The sequence below is a fragment of the Ambystoma mexicanum genome, chromosome 4p, assembly GCF_040938575.1.
Source record: "Ambystoma mexicanum isolate Mex_15411 chromosome 4p, UKY_AmexF1_1, whole genome shotgun sequence".
Lineage (NCBI taxonomy): Eukaryota > Metazoa > Chordata > Amphibia > Caudata > Ambystomatidae > Ambystoma > Ambystoma mexicanum.
The window spans coordinates 93,233,920-93,255,037 of NC_090927.1; positions in this window are offsets into that span (position 1 = coordinate 93,233,920).

The window sequence follows — 21,118 nt, forward strand, 5'->3', positions numbered from 1 at the left end:
TATCTTCTTTGACTCCCACCCAAGTCGAGCCCTTTGTTCCACTTTTTTGGCAGGCTTCTCCACAGAAGCCTCAAAAGTGGTGCCACTCTGTTTGGGTACAACAGGGGGTGTGGGTTTAGGCACCATGGACCGAGTTACCTTGGTAACTCAGGTCGCACTCTTGTGTGATTGGCCCAAGTGGTGAGCCTCTCGGCTCACCACTTAGCATGTTTGAGTGACAGCTAGGCTGAGTGAATGGGGGTTTTCTACATAAAAGCAGGGCTTTGGGGACTGGAACTTCAGAAGTCGCCACAGGACCAGAGAATCCGACGAGGGAGAAGCTGAGCCGACCTACCACGACGACACCACCGGTGGAGCCCTGCAGAACTGACTCACCACTTCCCGACGACAGAGAAGATCTCCCAGCTGGAGAGGCTTCTTCCCCTGACTGGTGGGCACAACCAGTTTTCCTTTCTTTCTTCGCACCCCAGCCCGGTTTGTGGTCGAACTGCCCGTGCCAAGCACCCCTGTGGCCGGATAGCCACTCACCACTGAACCGTGAATCACTGGACCGCTCCTTGTACCTGAGAACTCCGCGGCTGGTTTCTTCCCTGGCAGTGCAACGGACTCCTATCTTCCTCCACGACGAGATCCTCTCTTCCCCCGGATGAAGCACCGATTTGCATCCTCTGCCAGGAACAACTGCCCCCGCTGGAGGATTCTCACCACTTTAAGGTACCGTGTCCGCCAGGCCTCCCTTTCTAAAGATTGCTACAAGGTAATAATAACTCCTTAACCTTCTGGACTGGGCTGGCCGCCTTGACCCTCTAACTGGTCCCTTTCTTTGGTCCAACTCTTTTTGCACCTTTACAAGACTCTTGTGCACTGCAACCGTGTGACCTTGGACACATTTCGTTTTATCCTCTTAAAGCGGATCCGGCCTACTGACTCTGAATTCACTGTGTTACTTTGCCTTCCTCTCTTGTGTGTTCGTGAAAAAGTGTTGGTATCTGTTTCAGTTTATTCTCTGTTTTTCTCTCCCTTTTTAAAGCGAGTTATTAGAGTGCCATCTACGTTAAGCGCTCAGCGCTGTCTGAAAATAAGTGGGGCTTTACTTAAGACTTGTCTAATATTCTTTTAAGGGAGTGTATATCTTTTAGTGACCGTGTTTTTGAATTGCTTACTATTAGTGCCTGTGTGGTTTTCTAGATGTGGTTTTAAATAAATAATCATATCTCTTTTACACCAAGCCCTGGTCAGCGTTTACTTGTTCTACTGTGTTCTCTTGACTTACTGTGAATACTCTGTATACTGCCTAACTCTTCTTAAGGGAAGTATGACTGCTCAGCCAAAGCTACCAAGTGAATCTGTGTGGTACAGACTGCTACCAAGTGGGTTTACTGCCAAACACCTGTAGTTCTAAATCTTTTGCAGTGGTCCCAGAGGGAACTGCTCATGTTTCTGCATAACAATAGCCTTTCCTTGGTTTTCTTAAAACTTAAGTGACCAGCTAAAGGTACCTCATGGGCTAACTGCAGAAACTGGAGTCGGTTCACTAGAGGTACTACCAGTCTTTTGTAGACTCCATGGGTTGACTCAGTTGGTTCACTGTAGAAGAGGCCATCTTCCCAGTGCAACCTATACTTCCCAGGCTCAGTCCCATTGAGCTGAGAAGTGGCCTAATAGTGGCCTAATATAATCGCGGTAGAAAGGTTAGGGTAGATACCACTGCCACCAGCCAAGTCTAAATGTTAAAAGAGCGAAACAATGCTGAGGGAGGTACAGACAGAAAAGGGGTACAGATTAGCCCTTTCCTGTACTCCATGTAAGATGGCGTGTACTGGGTCTGTGGTAAAAGTGACTATGTAAAGTAAATGGCAACTTTACCTTTCTCTGGGGGACAGTAGTCAGCCCCAGTGAAATGGAGTCAGAGGGCAGTCTTGAAGACAACCCTGGGTTACTACAGTGAAGGTGCTGTGTAACCCATACAAGAACAGGGACACATGGAGTTGTGTGCTCCAGTGCCCAAGATCACACAATGAATAAAAACACATAGGCCAAAACACATGTAAGAGTGAAAAAAGGATGTATACTCTTACCAGGTGGAAAGCAAAGTCCAGAAATCCAGCAAAGCTGCTGGAGAACTCACTAGGTGAGGGAAATTAGCCCTAGAAGGAGAATTCTCCCTAACAGGGGAACATCTAAGTGTATTTTCTATAAGGGGTGGGATTGTGATTGGATATCTACGGACAGGTGGACAACTTATGCCTACCTCTAAAACATGTAATCTTCAACACTATTAAGTACACAGTATATCATTGGCTCTCAAACTGTAAAGCCCTTAATTATATGGCCCTCTATAATTGGTTGGCACACTCGTGTCATGTCTGGAACATTCAGTTCACTTAGCAGCACGTAAGCTCAAACCCAGATGCCAAGAGGAGGACCTGACTTCACCTCCCCACCTAATTAGCCCACCATCTCTCATCACTCATGCCTTCTGCCATGAAGATTGTCTTTGAACTTGGCATAGCAGAGTATTCCTGTCTCTGGGACTATAAGGAAGTTCAGGCTTTCACTATCGTTGTTCTAAAACTCAGCGCTCAACTCTATTTTCATCCTTGGCTCACGTGACAGGAGACCACGATTTGGTCCATTTTGCAGTATTTAAATATCTTAAATGAATAAAACTTGGCATGATTGGTGTATTTTCTTAGCACCTTAACAAGGGACGATTCAGCTTCGCACGTTCACCGCTTTCAAGAATAGATAACCAGTCTTGGTTGCTTCAGCTTTGACACCAACCCAAACAGCCTCACCATTCGTGTTCACAAACTCAGCTAATTCTTGCTGCAATACAGCTCTCGGCTCTTCTCTCCATGGGTCCGGGCTTACTAAATTCATGACACTGGTATCCAGCTTCTATACAATGGCGGCTTCGCCTGCAGTCTAGTCACTAATTATAGACAGCTTCTAAGATTACTTAATCTACTTGCGTTACAGCATCTGTACAGTAATTGAATGGCTTGCATTTTCTGCAGTGCTTCTCACACAAGCAATCTTCTTTTCACATATGAAAGTTTACTTGATTCTTAACTTTGTCATCAGTTTCTATAAGGTCCATGCATTTTCTTCTTCAGCCAGTATTCTCAGGGCATCACGCTCATCTTTTGCGATGTCACCAGCTCCTCTGTCACTCTTTTCATATTCCTTCGGGGAGTTCCTCTTTCCGACTGTCATCTCTTCGGGGATACATTTGATAAGGTTTTCTCAGTGGATACCTTCTTTCAAATATTTGCTGTGGTATGGTCACAACTGCTGGTGTCAAGCACGGCAAAATCTCAGGCATCCAACAGACAGGCGGTAGGGGGGACGGGACTTCCTGCAGGGGCATGTAGCTGGTCCTCTACAATAAAGACTAGGAAAAGGTGCTTGCTTTCTCTGGAAAATGTGGAACTATAACGAGAACTCTTCGGAATTAGCGATACACCCTGATTACACTGCTCTGGTCCAGAGTCGGAGATATTTGTTTGGCCCGACTAAAAAAGGCTGAGGAAAGCAAACTTATGTTACATGTTGATATATCCGGCCAAATTGAAGATATTACAAAACAAGGGAAATCACACTTCTTTGACAGCACGGGGAAGGTGCAATCTTGGATAGATGCACAGGGGATACCGCAACCTCTGCATAGAAATAACGACACACCATAGTGGAATAACACCTAGCACAACCTGGAATACACTCTACCACACAAGCAATAGATCGGAATATGAGGACAAATGTACAAAGTGAGAAGGAATGCAGGGGCATGAGGAACTGGTACACCGCAACAACAACCAGGTGCCCACGAGATGGCTGCCCTGGCGGTGGCCACACGCCCTCATTTGAAACTTTAGATCTCAGTTTCAAGACGTGTTGCCCGATGGAGGAGAGCCGGGAGCAAGATAGGCAGCTGGACCTGAGCGGCAACATTACTGCTGTGCCATTGTTTGGTTTAGAAACTTTTTTTTGTTGCTATTGAAGCAATGAGGAGGGGGCAGAGGGCAAACAATGGGATATATTGTAGGGAACCGTTATGTTATCAGTCAGGTGGAACCATGAACATTGGTTATTAGGTGAGAAATGCACAACAGTGAGAAATAACAGAGAATTGGATCACCAGGGTGAGGTGATGATGCATGGAGGGCCACTAGGTAAACTAATGGGGCGGTGAGCTTCAGAAGGCCCAAATGTGAAAAGCTATAACAAGACCTAGGGGCGTGAATATCATCACCTGGAATATAAGAGGCCTTAATAATTATGTCAATAGTTTACGAATATGTGCCTACTTGTATAGGAAGGGCATCCAAGTGGAGATGTTACAGGAAACGCATCTGACAGCAGACACACAGGCCACACTAGCTGGGAAATGGGGAGGCAAACTATATGGCTTGCCATTCTCGGCGTATGCAAGTTGGGTCCTTATCTGTAGAGCGCCAACAGCCCCCTTTCAGCTGTTGGAGTTCAAAAAGGACGGCGAAGGAGAAATGGTTTTTGTATGCGGACTGTGGGAAATCAGGGAAGTCTGTTTTGTAAATACCTATGCTACGAATCATGATGCCACAGTGTACTTCAGATCGCTATATTCTAGGTTGTCTATGGACAGAGAGGGCACATGGGTGTGGGAAGGAGATTTTAACTGCACCCTTAACCCTGTGCTGTATAGATCGGATACTAAAAACTGGAGATTGCTGCGAGACTTAAGGCTAGCGGACATATGGAGGGAGAGGCATGGAGAAGAGCAAGGCTTCTCACACTTTTTGGACCCCCCACACGGTACACACGTGGATAGATTACATGTTCAAAGGCGAAGAAACATTGGAAGACTGTGCACATTAAATATGAGGCCCTGCCCCACTCAGATCATGCCCCACTATTAGCAACATGGCACAGCCCAGTCATGAGTCCCCAAATACCCACCTGGTGCCTGAGGGCGGAAGCATTGCAGGACGAGCTGTTCAATGACTACCTGAGGGCCCAGATAGAGGAGTATTTCTGCATCAACACAGATAGTTTAGCACAGATGAGTGCTGTATGGGACGCATTCAAAGTGTTTATGCGAGGAAAGGCGATAGGGAAAATGGGAGGTCTCAGGACAGAAACGCTGAAGGCCCTGGAAGACATTGAAAATGAGATAGCAAGTGTGGAAAGCATTGAGACAGGAGCACCTGTGGAATCAAGGTCGGCTGGTAGAACCGAGGCAAATATGCACGGGGGAATGGGAAAGGCTGGGATGCCTTGACATTGCAAAATATACCCTCACAAAGGGGGACAAACCTGGGCAACTGCTGGTCTGGTTATGTAAACGTGAAGAACTGAGAGATAGGATTAATGCCATTATCGATGCACATGGGAATTTAGTTAGAACCCAGGAAGGGATCAACTAGGTGTTCTCTAGATTCTATAAATACCTATACTCTGAGGAAGCAGTAGAGAGGAATAGCGATGTAGATGAGGCATTGGGGCAAATAGACCTGCCGAAACTACCAGGTAGACGCGTTGGATGCCCCACTGACACTGGAGGAAATAAGTGAAGTAATACGAGAACTACAGACTTCCAAGACCACGGCACCAGGTGGACTCCCCTGGGAGATTTATAAAACATATGCAGAAATACTGGCACCCAGATTGTTGAGTGTCTTCACAGAGGCATATGAACTGGGAGCATTACCCAGCAGCCTGAGGGAAGCACCTATCATAACAATCCTTAAACCAGGCAAGTTGCCTCAGTATTGCGGATCATATAGGCCCCTATCAATGGTAAATCAAAACTGTAAAATCCTGACGTCAGTCCTGGCAAACAGGTTAAAGAGGGTAATAGAGGACCTTGTACACACGGATCAAAGTGGATATGTCCCAGAGCGCAATACCACATGAAACTCGTGGAGGCTACACCACGTCATAGACAGTACTTACCAACAGACGGAAGCAAGTGCGGTGGCCTCATTAGATGCAGTCAAGGCCTTTAATTCAGTCCAGTGGGACTGGATGCTGGCTGCTCTGGCGCTCTTGGAATTGGCAATGTTTTTTAAAGTTAGGTAAAATTGATCTACACGGCACCCAGGGCTTGTGTGAATATGGGTAGACAGATTTCTGAAGCATGGGAAGTGCAGAAGGGCACTAAGCAGGGCTGTCCATTTTCACCGATGCTCTATATCCTAGCATTAGAGCCGCTGTCTGTGTTCCGTAGGAAGGAGTATGAAGAAGCAGGAATAGTTTTAGACGGGGTGGTACACCTGGTTTCCCTGTATGCGGACATGCTGATGTACATAAACAGGAGAGATGACAGCTTGGCACACTTATTAGACAGTAGTTACCAGTTTGCCAAGTTATCAGAGATCAGGGTAAACCAGGAGATGTCCTGTCTGTTCCCGTTCGTGGGGCTTAGGGACCTCAATGAGCGGTGCATGTCTCCACTAGGCCTCCGTTGGGGGACAAAAACCATTCGCTACCTAGGCATTAATGTGTGGCATTACCCAGCGGCACGCATAAGAACAATATGCAGAAAGCCATGGATGGCTTGGCCAGCTCTATGAAGTTCTGGAAGAAGCAGCCCCTTGGAGTACCAGGGAGAGCGGCTCTCCTGAAGATGGTTGTACTACTCCGTCTCCTGTATTGCTAAACGAACGTGCCTCTGCAGAGAGACCATGCTGAGGGCGGGATGAAAGTGCTCCACTCTGAGGGCTACTATTTAGTGGGGCAGTTGCAGCACGTGGTGCACTGGTTAGGAGGCCAAGCTTCAAAGGACACCTTGTTTCTACAGCCGTTGCTGAGGCGATATTTTCTGAAGGAAATACTACTGTGGGTGAAGGAGCTGGCTTTAGAGAGACCTTCCCAACTGTTGCAGCTAGGCAGAGATATATAGTGCAAAACTTGGAAACTTCTATGTAGTCCAGATCTCTACTCAGTGCATGTCCCCTTGGCGGGGCTCATTGGTGAACAGCAAGGGGCACTGGGACAGTATACAGACAATGGGAAGACAAAGGAGTAGCCATGGTTGGGGATTTAGTAAAAGACAATAAAATAATAACCTTTCTGACCCTGGTCAGCGAATATGACAATCACAAGGGTCAATTTCTGTTATATTTAAGCATGTCAAGAGAATTGGGAGGAGAGGGCTGGGCCTGCAGAATGAGGTGGGAACCGTTGAGAAATTGGACACTGTGTATGACGTGGCAGAAGGGGGACACATGGTCTCCAGATTATATGATGTTTTTGAGCAGTTGCGGAGCAAAAGCGGTGAAGGCGCACAGTAAATGGGAGGCAGACATAGGGAGAACCTTAACAGATGCGGAATGGGAGAGGGCACTGCTTTACACCAAAAAAGTATCAAGGAACGCCAGATTTAATCTCACCCAACTGTAGGTTACTCATAGAGCATATATGACTCCACACAGGTTGTCTCTCATGGCAGGCCAGGGGGACCAGACCTGCCCAAGATTCACACTGGAAGTAGCAGACTTGATGCACATATTTTGGGTGTGCCCTGTAATCCAGAATTTTGGGGGGACATAGCGAGAGGGTGACACGGGGAGGCATGCAGATGCAGACGTGGCCCCCGGAATATTGTTTACTAGGATTGTTCCCAAGGGGCAGGATGTATGACGCCCCCCTTCCTAAAATGAAATATCTGGTTTGCATGTTAGCGAAACGTAGAATTGCCATGGCGTGGAAATCGGCTGACGGCCCTAGAATAGGACAGAGCGCTGCAGAGGGGAATGCACGAAAGGAGCGAGGGAATTGAAGCTTGGCACACACTGATGCCGAGAATGTTTGCCCCTGAAGTAGGCGAGTCTCACTGAATGTATGTATGAGGAAGGAAATTTTGTACAAGTACAGGGAGGAACAAATGTGTGGTGAGACCATGCAGACCAGTGGGCAGGGATTGCTGTGGGAAACAGCGGCCTGATGGGAAGCTGAAAATGGGGAGGAATGTTGACATTCCTAGGGGATGCCTGAATTGATATGCGCCTGCATCCCTGTAATGACATGGTGATGCTTGTCTTGTATTTGTTTCTTTGTCTGTTCAAGAAAAAAACATGTTTATAAAAAATAGAAGGTGGTTGAGAATGCTCCATTAGTTAAGCATTATCAGACAATATGCCTCATTACGAGTCTGGCAGTAACCGGCCTGACTTCCCGGTGCCACTGGGACAAGTCCCGGCGGATTGGGAAGTCAGGCACTTGAAAATGTTGTTCCCCATTCCCATGGAGCCCCGTAGGACTCCACGGCAGTGGGGAGAGGGAAGGACCAGTACAGTTTCTAATGATGCCGGTGCTTCCATGTAAACTCTGTGGGTGGGTGCCATTGCATCCGTCAGGTCAGACCTGCCAGGTGCAGTGACCCCCGCACGCAGAATTGTACTGTGGTGGTCCGGAAAGGGTGCTGTTACGGTGCAACCGGCACTCTTATTTCCAGACAGACACAATTGTAATGAGGCCCAATGGGTCACTCTTAAGGAATTTCGATGGTTGATTCTTTTGAAAATCAAAAGGTAGTAACCAGGCTCCTATCAATTGGAAATTGCCTGTGTGAGAATATAGATTGATTTTTCTAATAGCCACATTACAGGGTTGAATGGGAATATCAAGTTGAGTAATGCATTTGAATATTGTCTTAAACCCGGTTCTTGAAGAATGTTCACCATGTATGTTAACTATGCAGGGCTACGTTTCAAATATAATTGCGTAAATCGTGTGAGCTGTGTTTTGAAAACGATCATTTGACTAGGTATAATAGTACTTGAGACTGTAGGAATGTCAATGGCATGTTGTGTCCTCGCAACTGTTGCATTTACATCTATTTTGTATTGTTTGTCTAGAACATTATCATGTTTGAGTTCTGCATGTATGCCAATTGGTTATTAATGGCAGTTTGGCCTGTTATGTTCTTATGCCCAGGCGGGCATTGGTTTGTCCAGGATGCGTGTGGTAGTGGAGCACTGCTGCCCAACCAATGAGACCCCCTCGATATCTCCCCTCGCCCCCAGGCAGGGGAGGGCACACCTCTGCCCTTTGCTCGGAGCACGTCCCTAGGTGGCCTGCCCCCCATGGCCTGGCTTGCTTTCAGAGGGCCATACTTTCTTCATTGCCACTACAGCAGGGAGCACGCTTCTTTCATCCTTACTGCTCCAGCTGGAGCGCCTCTCTTGATATCACTGCCGGGCCCGGGGATCTTTGCGGGGCTCCGGCAGTGGCACAATAGCAAACACTGCTGCCGCCTGCAAGGGCGGGGGCACCCTTGGCTGCCGGGGTTTGCATGCTGTCTGCCTCCAGGCCCCACACGCCCCCCTCAACGCCGGGGTCTGCAGCCAGGCAGGCCTGCAAGCGAGCTTTACTCTTTTCGCGGCGGATGCCGCTCACCAACTCTCTTTTCTGCCGGCGGCATCGGCCGCTCAATTACTCCACCCCCGGGCAGCACAAGACTTCCACTCCGGCAGGAGGTCCCATGTTCTTTCATGGGGCAGCGGGCGATCCGGTTCTTCTGGGGGGCACAGCCCATCTCTTCGCGGCGGATGCCGCTCGGCATGACTCCATTGGGAAAAGGGGGGGCAACAGTTCTTTAATGGTAGTGGGCGTGCTCCTGGAAAGCCTGACACCATCCGCGGCTGCAGCCGCTCATCTCGTTCCCCTTGGTAGCACAGTATCCGTTACTGTGGTGGGGGGCAGGCATGCTCCACCCCAGCCGCACGAGCACCCTCCTTTCAGAGGGCCGCGGCCAGGGCTGAGGCATGCAGGGCACATCCACCCATTTCGGCGGATGCCGCTCCTTCCCTCCTGGGAGCCGCACCTCCCTCGATCCCGGACGGGGGAGGGGCAGCGCCTCCCCTTCGCGGCCGACGCCGCGGGCACTTCTGCTCCCCACGGGGCCAGCTTTAGGCGGGGGTTGGTGGGGGTGGGTGGCAGTCACTCCCCTCCATGTTTCAGGCCTCAGTTGGGACGGGCGCACTGCTTCTCTTCTTGTCCCGCACGGGGGCGTCTCTCTTTCTATTCGCAGTCCCGGTGGATGCTGCATCGGGGCTATGGGCAGTTGTCATCCGGCCGCACGAGCACCCCTTTCAGAGGGCCACGGCCGGGGAACAATCACGAACATGGCAGGCTCTGCTCCTGGAAGCGCCAATGCCGCTCCTTCTTCTTCGTGGCGAACACGCCACTTGGGTGCCTCGGTGCAGTGTTGACTGCCAGCACTTTCTTATTCCTGGGGGAGGGGCGGCATACCTCCTCCCTTCGCGGGTGATGACCCGCGTATTCCAGTTTCGGCAGAGACCGCGGGGCAGTCTCTACAGATCTGGTGGGGGGGAAGGGAAACACACGCGGCCTCTCCATGACGCCGCCTCCCGCACTTCACACATAGGGGCCCTTCCTCCTTCGTTTTGCGGCGGATGCCGCAGGGGTAAACGGAAGCATCACTTTCTCCCCCGAAGAGCCGACACTCTCTTTGCGGCTGTGGCCGCTCCACTTCTTTCCTCCTTTTCGGCGGGGCACCGCAGGATGCACCCCAGCGCAGGGTGGCCCGGGCCATCACCGTAATAGGTGCGGTGGGGCGCGGGTCAATCCTGACTGCGGTGGGGGCCGGGTGCCGTACTCCGGAGGAGCGTCAAGATTGCTGGCACTTAGTGGGCTCGTAGTCCTCTCTCTCTCACCTTTTCAGAGAGACGACTTCCTCGTCGCCAATGTTGGGGGTCGCCGGCCATGTCCATCCGGCAGGCGCCCCCGGGGTGCTGCTTCCTCACAGCACCAAACAGGCCCAGCGCCTGTGGGAGCTTGGGGCCTGCCATGTCCATCCGGCAGGCCCCGTGGCACTATGTGACACCAGCGCCATCGCGGTGGGGGCACAGCCTGCCAGTCTCCTGACCATGCGGACCTAGGCCACCGTCCTGGCAAGGGGGTCCCATGGCAACAGGACCTGCAGGCCTGTGCCTCCACGTGTAGGCCTGCAGCCTACATCAGTAATGAGACACGGACTCAGACCAACCTCTTATGGAGTCTGCAGCCGTTCTGTCTCACGTGCCTGCAGGGGCTCCTTTTATTAGCTTGGGCCATGACACAGTCATGGCCCATCTTAAAAGGGCGATACACACACAGAGAAACACATCCCCTAAAAAGGGCAACGCACACACGAGGGTCCCACCTCACAAAAGGTATATTTAAAATAACTTTCTAGGTCTAAATTCCATCTTTCCCATTATGTCCCCATGACAAACCTGAGTGGGTCTTGAGAGGATATATAGCGTCTGCCCATGACTTGATGACTTGAGAGGGGCTTGGTCGAGTGCCGACGTTTAATCAGAACTCGAGAATATACCTCACGTGATCAGGTGTTCAGAGCCGGTGTACTCCTCACGTGATCAGGTGTATGCCTCACGTGAACAGGTGTCCGCCTCACGTGATCAGGTGTATGCCTCACGTGAACAGGTGTAAGCCTCACGTGATCAGGTGTTCAGAGCCGTGTACGCCTCATGTGATCAGGTGTACGCCTCACGTGATCTGGTGTTTCATATCCCATTGGACATCCTGTAGCGGGACGTGGCCTTGATGGCGCGCTGCTTTCTGGCAACGTGTTTTCCCTAATGTTTAAATCGAGCGAGTATGATAACATCTGGACACGTTTTCTTTAAAGCCTTGACCCCAAGATATAATATTTGAGCACCCTCGGTAGTGACGATCTCACCGTTGTAGACAGTGTATTGAAGCATGGTTGTATTCTAACTGGTGGTTGTGGTGTCCCCAGGCCTGGGTGGGGAGCGAGCGCGGGTCGCGGCAATGACAGGCTGACACAGAGCGGTGCTGTAAACCTCCTTCTTTATTCGTGCCTTAACATTCAACTAACTAGCCCCGCCCCTCCCGTGTCATTTCCCTTCTCTTCCCGCCCGGGTCCCTCCCGCCCCCGTCGTCCAGGATACGTCAACATGACATCTCCCCCCTTTTTAAACTGTTACCACACTCTTCGCAACAGGCGATGATCTGGCGAGTCTCTAGTCCATCTCCTCGATCCACCGGCGAGGTCTGGTCCGGACTCGCTGTGGTCGTGTCAGCTCAGCCCTTGGTGACGGTCTGCTCACGGCCGTCTCGGCTTCTGGATCTTGATCCGATTCGTCGGCGTCCCACGGATCCTCTCCTTGTTGATCACTAAATTCTTCCTCTGGTGGGGCCTGTACCCTGCCGCTCAGGCGTCTTGTTCCGGGCGGTGGGAGTTCCTTAAAGTGGAACGAGTTCCGGGTTATCGCTCCCGTGGAGCCTTGTGCAGTGATCATCGACCCCTTCCTCTGGGTAACGAGAAGAGGCTCTTCCCGAAATGCAGGCGTGTGCTTATGGGTCGAGGGTTGTCGAACGGTCACCACATCCCCTATGGTTATGTGGGATGTCTGGGCTTTCCTGCGGGCGTCGGTGTATTCTTTCATTCTGTTCTTTGCTGCTTCATCCCGCTCTCGGACTTCCGCATCCATCGCCGGGCGTGGTGTACTTGCCTCTGCTTGGGGAATTCGGGTTTGAGGGTTGCGCCCAAACATGAGTTCGGCAGGGGTCTTCCCTGTTGTGCTATGGGGCATTCCCCGGTAGTCCCGTAGTAGTTGGTTGAGTACCTGTTCATATGGTTGTTCTGTGAGGCGAGCAATCTGCAAGGCCTGCTTGAGATTGGCCATGAACCGTTCGATCATCCCGTTTGCTTGCGGCCACAGCGGGGTCACCTTCCGATGTCGGAACCCCAAGTATTCCGCAAACCTGGCAAATTGATGTCCGCAGAACGGGGCCCCGTTATCGGTCTTGAGTACTTTGGGCACTCCGTAGGCAGAGAAAATGTGGTCCAGTGCTGGGACGACGTGATGCGCGGCCGTGGACGAGATCATCTGTACTTCTGGATATCGGGAGTACTCATCCATTACTGCAAGGACATATCTTCCCCCTTCAATGGGTCCAAAGAAGTCGGCGGCCACCGCTTCCCATATGTTCTGCGGAAGTTCGGACATTTGTAGTGGCTCCGGATGTCGGTTTGGTGTGATGATGCAGCAGGTGGGGCATGCTTTCAGGGCGGCCTCCACTCGGGCATCCATTCGTGGAAACCACACCTTTTGGCGCAGCATGCGCTGTGTGGAGACAATGCCTCGGTGGGTCTCGTGTGCCAGGTTGATGACCTTCTCCCGCATGGTTGCTGGGATCACTAGCTTGCAGTCCTTGAGTAGGAGATGGTCTTCTGATACGGCTAACTCTTCTTTCACAAGGAGAAGTCGTTCCACGTCTTCCCATGTTTGGCCCCCTGCCGCTTTTCCTCTCTCCTTGGCCCTTCTCCATTGTCCAGATGTGAGACCTTCACATATGATGCGGCATGCAGGGTCGTTTTCAGTTTCTCTTGCCAGTTCCTCTGTGTTAACCCTCTCCGGCGTGGTTTGATGAACCAGGTATCTGAGGTAGCGGTCCGCCACCGACGGTTCAGGTCTGCTCTCGTCCCTCGGTCTCCTCGACAGGAAGTCAGCAGGGTTCTCACCCTTCCCTGGTCTGTGAATGATGTTGAAAGCGTAGTCTTGCAGACGTAACCCCCACCGGGCGATCCTAGGGGGCATCTTGGCTTGGGGATTGCCATAGAGAAACAGCAGCGCCTGATGATCGGTGACTACCTGAAATGGCTTTCCATACAGGAATAAGTGGAAGTGTTCGCATGCCCACACCACCGCTAGTCCTTCCTTTTCAGCCTGGGAGTAGGCTTGTTCAGTGGCGGACAAGCTGCGGCTGGCATAGGCTACCACGTGTCTCTGTTGTGGGTCTTTGGGATCAAATTGAGCCAGGATGGCCCCTAATCCCACGGGGCTGGCGTCCACTGTTAGTTCCGTTGTCCGGTTGGGGTCATAGTAGGCCATGTTCTCTGCCTTCGCAACCCTCTCCCTGATGGTTTCGAAAGCTCCTTGACATGCACCGGTCCACTCGAATTTCTCGTTCTGGTGTGTTAGTTTCCGCAAAGGTTCACTGACCGAGGCAAAATCCTTGATGTACCTGCTGCAGTAACTGGCTAGGCCTAGAAACGAGCGAAGTTCTGACACATTGAGTGGCGCAGCTGTGTCATTCAGGGCTGAGGCTTTGTCCGGATCTGGGGTCATCCCAACCTCTGAGAACACGTGGCCAAAGAATTTTAGCGTGCTCTTCCGGAACTCGCACTTGTCCTTGTTGAGTGTGAGGTTTGCATCGTGTAGAGCTTTGCACACCCTCATGAGGGTTTCGTCATGGCTCTTTACGTCAGTCCCAAACACCAGAATGTCATCCGAGTAGTTGAGGCAGTTGGGAATGTGCTTTATGATGTTATGGACCTCAGCTTGAAAGATCTCTGCGGCTGACGACACCCCAAAGCTCAGCCTTTTGTATCTGAATAACCCAACGTGGGTGACAAATGTGGTTATGTTGCGACTCTCGGGGTGTAAGAGCAGCTGATGGTATCCCTTCTGGAGGTCTAGTTTTGAGAAAACCTTGGCTCCGTTTAGCAGATGTATCATGTCCGTTATACGTGGCGCAGGGTATCTTTCCCTGCGGATTGCTTGGTTGGGACGTCTCATGTCGACGCACAACCTGATGGTTTCAGATCCCTTCTTCGGGACGGGGACGATGGGAGAAACCAAGGTGGTTGCTCCCGAGGCCTTTTCAATAATGTCCTGTTCCAGCAATTTCTTTAACTCATCCTCCACCTTTTGTTGGATGTTGACAGGGATCCCTCGGTATGGCTGAGCCACTGGGCATATGGAGTCGTCTATGTGTAATTTTACTTGTCGGTTCTTGAGTTTCCCAATTCCTCTGAATATTTTTGGATACAAGTTGTTGATCATGTCAATCGGGTCGATGTACTTGTGAACCATGATGTTGTATAGGATGTGTATCAGGCCCATATCTGCGGCGGCCTTGAAACTCAGGACACATCCGCTGTCCGTTTCGGTGGCCAGGACTCGGATTGGGACTTTCATCTCTTGGCCCTTGTATCGGCATAGCCCACTGAACCTTCCTACGCACTTGAGGGGAGTTTTCGCACCATAGGCGTAGATCTCAACGGTGGCTGGCTGGAGCTTTGGTTTCGGGGTTAGTTCGGCATACACCTGTTCACTCACCACGTTGACGGTGGCGCCAGTGTCGATGAGGAATTCCGTTGGTCTTTCCTGCAGCTTGATGATGAGAGTGGGGCTATGAGCGGTGGCTGTGGGATTTCCTAAAGCGTAAACATACACCTTCTTTTTGTGATCACTTCCGGAAGAACTAGGGTCTGATTCTGTGGGGGATTGTTCGACTAGATAGCGGACGTGGCGTCTTGATCTTCTTTCGGGTTTGGCCCGTGTCACGAATCTTCTCCTTTCTCTCCGCTTTTGGCGGTCGTCGCCGGAGTCCTTATCTCTCTGGTCACTTCCGTGTTGACTTGGAGGGTTGGAGGAGTTACTTGGGGTCGAGTGTGTGTTTGGTGTTCCCCCATATCGATTCCTCGAGCGACTGGTGCTGTCTCGGGGCCTCTCTCTCCCTCGATCCCTGAACAGTCTGCATACCGCTTTGAAATGGCCTTCTTCACCGCATGAGGTGCAGCGTTGTCCTATGGCTGGGCATGTCCCTTCATGGGGATATTCGAATCCACACTTGTAGCAGAATAGTTCTTCTGCCCTTTTCTCTAGGTGTAATTTGTTCAAATTCTCGCCCAGTGGTGTGCTCCCGAAGCTTTCTACTTGTCAGTCGATGGCTCTCTCGACCCTGGCCAGTGCCAGTATTTCCTCTAGCGTGCGGGACTTCTGGAGTAATTTCCTGCGGAATGTTTGGGACTCGCAGCCTGATATTATTTGCGACCTGAGGGCTTCAGTGTTCGAATAATTTGCAAAGTCACAGTGCTTGAGCTTTGTGCGGAGTCGCATTACATACGCGTCCATGCTTTCCCCTTTTGCCTGCTTTGTGGTGTGGAACAGGTGCCTTTCATAATCGACATTGGTGTGAGGCGCGAAGTATGCTGCCAGGGCGTCTTTTAGTTTCTGTATGGAGTCTGTGGAGTCCTGGGGCATTTCGTCTATGATGTCTCGGGTGGCGGAGCCGACCGCTAGCTTTAGTAGGCACACTTGCCTTGCATCCGCCACTGGCCCCGTGGCCCCCATATATAGGTCAAAGTCTCGAATCCATTTGGTCCACCTGGGGCCCATGTTGCTCGTGTCCGTCACGTCAAAGGCTCCAGGCATCTGGGCAGCCAGTGTGTCCGGCAGTTGGTAGGGCACGTGATCCAGCATTTGGTCTAGGGGTGCTGGGGGCCCATTTCCTGCAGCTCCCGCACCTTGGTTTGCATCCTGATCAGACATGGTGCTGGGAGCGTGGCTTCCTTATGCGGGATTCCGCTGTCGTGGTGTGATGGCCGCCTTAGGAGGCACGAGCACCATCGATGAGCACCACGCCTGTTGAAGCGCCCTGGCGTGGGCCTGGCCTGGTCCTAGGCCCTGGATTGTGGCTGCGTGAGGGCCTTCTCCCTCTCTCGGCGTGGGCCAGGGCTTGATCGTGACTAAGCACTCGGCCACTTGTGCTTGGGCACGCACCGTATCCTGCCGCGTATCACTACGCGCACGTGCGCTCGCCTGCTTCTCCGTGCTCACCGTCGCGGGCCGGATCTTCTCTCCGTCCTGCTGTTGCGTCGGTCGGCAAGCGTTCTCGTCGCTGTTGCGTGCCGATGCACGGCGCTCGTCTCCGGGGACCCTGCCTCTCAGAATCCCATCCTCGTCGCCATTGTGGTGTCCCCAGGCCTGGATGGGGAGCGAGTGCGGGTCGCGGCAATGACAGGCTGACACAGAGCGGTGCTGTAAACCTCCTTCTTTATTCGTGCCTTAACATTCAACTAACTAGCCCCGCCCCTCCCGCGTCATTTCCCTTCTCTTCCCGCCCGGGTCCCTCCCGCCCCCGTCGTCCAGGATACGTCAACATGACAGTGGTTGTGTTTTTTTTCTCCAGTCTTTCAGCACTTGCTTTCTAAAGGCATAGCTCTCAACTCACCCGCTTTTGGCGGGTGTCACCCGCCTTGTAAACAGGTGAGTCACCCGCCAAGCCTCGTGCACGCCCATTCATTTCAATGGGCCTCTCACCCGCCAAACACAAAATCGGGTGATTTCACCCGCCTTTGCATCGAAAAAGGTTGAGAGCTATGTAAAGAGTTTCCCAGACGCTGGAATATAAGTGATGTTGCTCTGCGGACTTGGTTGCCTCTATGGCCTCTATGGTAAAATGCACAGTGGTGCCATTACATTTTTTTTTCTGTTGGTGGTATATGAGACCTCTTCGAGTTTGTGTCTTGTGAGCATTGGTGGAAATGGAAAACCTTTGAAGGGGGATCCCACAAGGGCCGGGGAGAAGGCCGAGTTTGGAGGAGGGGGTAGAGTTCCGAGGCAGTGGGGCTGGTAGTTGAACTCCACTCAAGGGAACCGTTCAAAGTAATAGTCTAAAAATGGTACAATTTCTTTCACGGCACTTCTTTTCCAAACTCCATGCTGTACATCAATTCCATTTTAAATCACTTCCATGGCAGTGGTGCACGCAAATACATGTTCTCATTGCCACTTTAAAATTGCTTTTGGGTCCCAACATCTGATATGGGGCAGTCCTCAGCATCGCAAGACCTTGCCACATGACTGACATCCCGGGCAAATATTTATCACTCGCACTCATCATTGCCCCGCCTCACCCCCCTGTTTGGCTTTCAACAATGTGCTTTATAAAGATGGCTTGAAAGTTGTGGGATGTATTTACCCATGCATCCGAGCCCTACCTCAAAACTGTGCAGTATTGACATGGAAAACATCATGATGGCCAGAGCTTCCCAGAAAATGCACAGGGAAATGCATGAAGAATAGGCTGCCACTCATTTTTGCCGATGTTATGGGCACAGAAGGACACTGCCTAAAACCACCATTGGACTACCCACACAGTAGTCTGAAACCATTGGGAATGGCAATGCTGATTGCCAAAAGCAAACCCATAACTGTTGGGAATTCATTTTCTTAAATCCCAAAAAGGGGTGCAGTACCAGTACTCACCACTATCCAAAAGCCGGCGTTTTAAAACCACCAGATTTTGTAGAAAACTGAATAAATGAACCCAAAACATGCCAAAGAAAGACATTTTAAGAGGTGGATCCAATGTAAAGTTATATTCTGAAGTGACTTGAAGGTTTATAACAAGACTGGCTGAGCTGTGGATTTCAGCAGTTTAAGTAAATTTGGACTGAAAGACACTAAAAAATCTAAATGTTTAAATTGACTGAGTGACCTATTTCTGAGTGTCACATAGGTTGCAATTGTTTAAATGTCATAGTTTTAAACTTAGAATCAGCATCCTAACTGCATATGTAAAAAATGTCTTGACTTAAACTGGGGAACAGAAATGACATGTAGCTAAAAACTGGCTTAAAGAGATTCCAATTTTGCCTGGCAACTACCCCCCATCAGGAGTGAAACTTGAGTCACAGCTGTGTTCCCAGGCCTATCTGCCTTTTGCTGGCCACACTAAGGATATGCCATCTCTCTGATAATTGAATTAAGGGGAGCCCCCACAGAATACAGGAGCTCTGAACAAAGCCCTGTCCTGACCCAGGCAGATGGTTTATTGCAGATGTCGTAAATGTAGCTTCCTCCTGGAAGGACAAAGGAGGGGCACTGCCTGTGAGAGCAAGCTGGCTTGGCAGAACTGGAAAAACCAGAAATTCAACCTTGTGCTGGTGGAAAACCACACCCCTTTGGGGCCAGAACATAACTCTAAAAAGATGAATAACTCATAGTACGGACTTGTGAAAATTAATTAAATGACACCATAATTCTTGTGATTTTTCTGCCCACATTTTAAGAGGTTTTTAGAACCGGTGGTATGTGCAGGGGAGTTTTAGCGGAAAAGAGGATATTACTCAAAATGTGTGCATGTGAAAAATCTGACACTTCATCAACTAATGTCCATACTCCTTGCGCACATGTGTGTAAATTTGGGGTAATGTCCGGTATTGCAAACCAGTTAAAAAGTGCAAAATATTGCCATTTCTGAATGCAAGCCCCCAGGAAGAGCAGAGTTGGAACAGGGGATACCTCCTGTGATATGTGATGGGTGCATGTAATTTCAAACCACTGTGTAGCTATGAAATATGTATTTGGTTCAAATCTAGATTTGTGTGCAAGTTGACAGGAGGAGTGGACTTTCTGCAGGCTGTAAAATGACATCACTCTGACACAACTTAGCTCCCCCAATCAGGGGAGAAATGAAAGCTTGGCCAATGATAAGTGGAGAGGGGCTGGCTAGTGATGCTGCTCACACACACCCATTTTAAAAACACATAAAAGCAGAGAGACAGGACAGATAGGGACCTTCAAATCCATTTGCAGCTGGAAGCTCTGCCGGGAAAATCCATACTTTACCTCCATCAACCTTCAGAGACCCAGACCAGACCAGCAGAGTAGAGCTGACCTGTTAGCAGAACCAGAGAGAGCTGACCCAGATCACTGTGAAGTGCAGAGACCAGAGTCCAGTCTAAAACCTGACCAGATCCGTGGCGTGGCCCATTTAATTCAAGAATATAGTGTGAGTACCTAGCAAACTGTGCAGAACCAATCTTTTAGTTAACATAATATAATTCAATCTATTTAATCTAAGTAGAACTGCCTCCTAACTGTCACCTGTCATTTGCAAAGCTGTCACCTGTCATTTTCTAGTTGCAAGCTGCACTTGTCTTTTTGAACTTTAAAATTTGAAATCTGAAAAACGACCTTTATTTAATCGCTCATATCTCCGTGACCGTTTGTGCTAGAGACTTGCAGTAACTTTCCTCAGAAAGCTTAGAATCGTGGCTTTCCTACGAACCTAGAATCGCATTCCTACCCCCTATACTTTTGCCGTAATCGTGAAAAACGCACTCGCGAATTTTGCCGCGATTTGCAAATTTCTCCACGTGTGAAAACAGAAGATTCTTGCTTTCATTTGCCAAAAATTCGTTTAACCTACCAATTACTCCTAGATCCTTGCTAAAGTGAGCCTGGACTAATATTAACTTGATTTCACTCACCCTGACCCTCCTAGAGGGAATTAAAAGCATTTTAACATATTTTCACTCCATTGCCAGCACATATCAAAGCATTTTGCCTGTGTTTTCAACTTCTGTAGTCTAAGTTGCTGGGTTAACTGAATCACATTTAATTGCATTTCTGAGAATTGTATGCCTTCCTTCCCTTTCCTTGCATTGCATAAAAGGGGGGTGAATTGTCCAAGAAAGTGATTACATTGTCTTTTGCTGAAATCCTATCAAGTTATTTTCTGTACTGCATTTCATTCCACATTGCATCCATTTGAAACCATAAAAGTATTGTTGCTATCTTATCCATTTCATGTCAACTCCTTAGTGATTATAAAGAAGTGTGCTAGTGCCAGATTCTCCGTTGTTAATCTTTATCATATCATATTAAGTGTGATATTCAATTATTAATTTATCATAGAGTGTGATATATATATCGATTGTTTAAATTATCAATTAAACCTTTTAACTTGCAAAACAGAACTACTTCTTGGCTCAGTGGGGTCAGGGGGATTCTAAGAGGGGTGTTATATAGGGGTAGTCATCCAGAACGCATGAACTGGACATAAAGATATATCAATAAGGGTTTTCATTCAGTATTCTAGACTAGGCGTTGACTTGGCTGTAGTGCTGAATTGAATCCTCTTACAAATTGGGGGCTCGTGCCGGACGTTTGGGTTAGATCTACCATTTGTGCAGATTAATACAGCGTGCCAGCTGACCAGATACACATATCCGGTCGGAGCACACGCTGTGTTACACTGTAAAGCACTTCTCAAAGGAACGCCCTAAGAAAAAGGTCTGTTTTGCAAAAATAAAATACAAACTTCTGTAAGTCAGGACAGAGACCAATCTCTAGAATGACGACCTTAGTAGACATGAAAATAGCCAGAGAGCACTTCTTACATAAGTTATTTGTGAGAGGTGAGTGGACTCACCAGGACCAAACAGGCTGGTTGCAGGCCATCACACCCCAAATCACGGAAACAGGGTCAGATATATGGAGAGACCAGGGTCCCTTACATGTGGCCCTGAGTGAACTATATATGTCCTCTAAGGCCAAGGATG